The sequence below is a fragment of the Centrocercus urophasianus genome, unplaced genomic scaffold (assembly GCF_019232065.1).
Source record: "Centrocercus urophasianus isolate 14NV4802_14NV808 unplaced genomic scaffold, USGS_Curo_1.0 seq_16, whole genome shotgun sequence".
Lineage (NCBI taxonomy): Eukaryota > Metazoa > Chordata > Aves > Galliformes > Phasianidae > Centrocercus > Centrocercus urophasianus.
The window spans coordinates 15922651-15925383 of record NW_024884711.1 but is presented as its reverse complement, the minus strand read 5'-3'; positions in this window follow the sequence as shown (position 1 = coordinate 15925383).

Genomic DNA, 2733 nt, shown 5'->3' with positions numbered 1-2733 from the left:
CTCCCTCCTTCCTCCCTCCCTCCTCCCCTCGCCACCGAGGCGTGAGCCGCTCGGCCCTGTTGTCGCCGCGGAGCGCTGCCCGAGGTGCGGGGCTCCCCCCGGACCGCGGCCGCTTCGCCCCCGCGCCGATTCCCTCGGTCCTCCCCGCCCCGGGAGCCGCGGAAACCAGAGAGGCCCCCTCCGGCCTTTGCAAGGAGGGAAAGATCTCCCCTCACCCGCTCCGGTTTCCCGAGCTCCGCTCTGCGCGGCCGCCGCTCCTCGGGGAGGGCCCGGCCCCCCCCCCCCCCCAGGTGCCGCTGGGACCCCGCTGCGAGGACCGGGCGGAACAGCGCTGCCGGGGTCTCAGATAAGGCTCCAGCAGAGCCTCCGGGGGCCTTTCGGGTGTTTTCCCTCTTCCTTCCTGCCCGTCGACCGCCCGAGAGCCGCTCCGCTCCTCTCGCCACGAAGCTTCCGAAGCCAGATAAGAGAAACTGACCGGGAAATCCAGATTTGCTTCGTGTATTGATTTGTTTTAGGATGGGCTCGGGGAGCGGGAGGGTTAACTGGATCTCCGTCGTAACTCTGCTGTATTATTTGTTACTGTGATAATAAAAGCCGGGGCCTACAATTCCGCTTGAATCGTCTTTGGCCGTAAAATCTCACGTCGGTTTGCACAGTGTGCACACGGAGCCACGGCGCCTTTTTGTGCTGGGAAAAATGCTTTATTGGCTGTTTTATATATATATATATTTAAGGTCATATCTCTAATGCGAGCGATCTCTAGAAAAAGAAATTACGTTCTTTCGCGGTAAACGTCGGATTTTATATATTTTTTTTTTTTGTGCGAAATAATTTCCACTTTTAATACCATCCGCACCTCCCACCAATGCGGATGCGTTTCCCTGACCTGCAGATATCCTTTCACAACCTTGAACCACTGCTCTATCCATAAACTTGACCCAAAGCGGCGATCATCCCATCACCACCACCAGCTCCCGGCCCTCCTGTGTGCCGGACGAGCACCCCCAGATCCTCCCATCCTGAAAACTTTTTTTTTTTTTTTTTTTTTTGCTGTTGCATGTCGCTTTGTTAAGCCCCTGACAGCTCGGCGTATTTATGATGCTATTGTGCTTCCCATTGACGTTGGAGCATTGTTTTTCCCGCATCGCGACCAGCGCAGAGCGGTCCCTGGGACGTCCATCGTGGCCGCGAGGGCTGCGCTTCGCCCATCGCTGCCGGCCCTGGGAAATGGCCCTTCGGAGCCCATCTATCTTTCGAGGTGATTTTTACGTGAGATGGGCCGGATACCTGAAGTCGCTGTCATTCCCCCCGCTAATTTGTCAACGCTTTAGCCCCTTTCTTCCTTCATTGTAGCCAATAAACGGTTCCCATTTTGACTTAGCGTTCTCCTTTCCGCATTCTTCCTCGTGGCCAAAAGCAAATATTTATTCCCCGCATATTTTTCCTTTTCTTCCAGGCTCCAGCTCTGAAACCTGTGGATTCCCCCGGGCAAACGGCGCTCGGCTGGCACGAACCGGGCCGGTTTGTTTTCCTCCGCTTCCCAAGCCGCTTCCCCGCATCGCCCTGCGGCGGGACGGGGGGGGGGAGGGGGGCGGCCGCCCCGGCCGCGGGGGGGGAGAAGGGAAAGGCGAAGGGGCGGCAGCTCCGTGGGGCAGCGCTGCTTTCCATACGGGTTAGACACGGCGAGAGGCCAAGGTCAAGTTGAAAGTTGCAGCCTAGCCAATGTGAGAAGTGTCATTCACAGCCCGAAGATGTGTCTGATTTGTTCAAAGCGGGGAGCCATGAGAAAGCGATCTCCCCAGCTCGCCTCCCCCCAGCCCGCCCCTATCGCCCTGCTCTCCTCTCTCTCAGCTCCGCTGCTCGCTTATCTGCCCCGGCTCTTCCAGCCTCTTCCATCGGGAAGGAGAAGCCGTGTGAAACTGCAGCTCTGAGTCCCGGTGCGAACTGTACAAGTGGTGGAGAGGGAGCGGGGGGAAGGGGGTTGGGGGGGGTGGGGTGGGGGAGGCATCCGGTCTGCTGAGTTTTGGTGGTTGTTTTTTTGTTTTGTTTACCCACTTGGACCCTTTCCAGCTCTGTGTGCAAACGGGAGAAGGGAGATCAGATTAAAGAGATCTCTTTTCTCTCTTCCACATATCTCTCCCAACGCCAGGGCTCTATTTATCGCTAGGAAAGAGGGCCGCGCTTTTCAGCGCTGATAAGAGCGGGGATGCAGCCGTACCCTTCCCCTGTTGTTGTGACGCGGGTAGGAGCCCTGCAATGGTTCCGTTCCCCCAAAATATTCAAAATTACGGGTACGTGTGCAGCACCAAGGAGAAGCTATTGTCGGACATGGGACCTGACGCGTTTGTTTCGCTTCCGAATTTGTCCAAGACTCACTTTTAATAAATTATTGACACCGAGAGGGGGACTATTTCATCCCTCCAACCCCCTCCCCAACAACGGGTTTAATTCCCCAGCCATGGGGCTGTAATTCCTTCCTGCCTTAATGGGGATCTGCCATTAAATATCAGAAAAGAACCGTGAGGGCTGAAGGCATCGGGCAGAACAGATGTTCTCCGAAAATCATGGACCCTGTAATGAACACCAGGGATAAAATAGGCTTGAGCCTATCCCCTCGCCATGACAGTGATGCATTTATTCCTTACTATTGTGCTTCATTCCTTACCAGTTCTAGAGGGCTTCTATTTTATTTTATTTTATTTTATTTTATTTTATTTTATTTTATTTTATTTT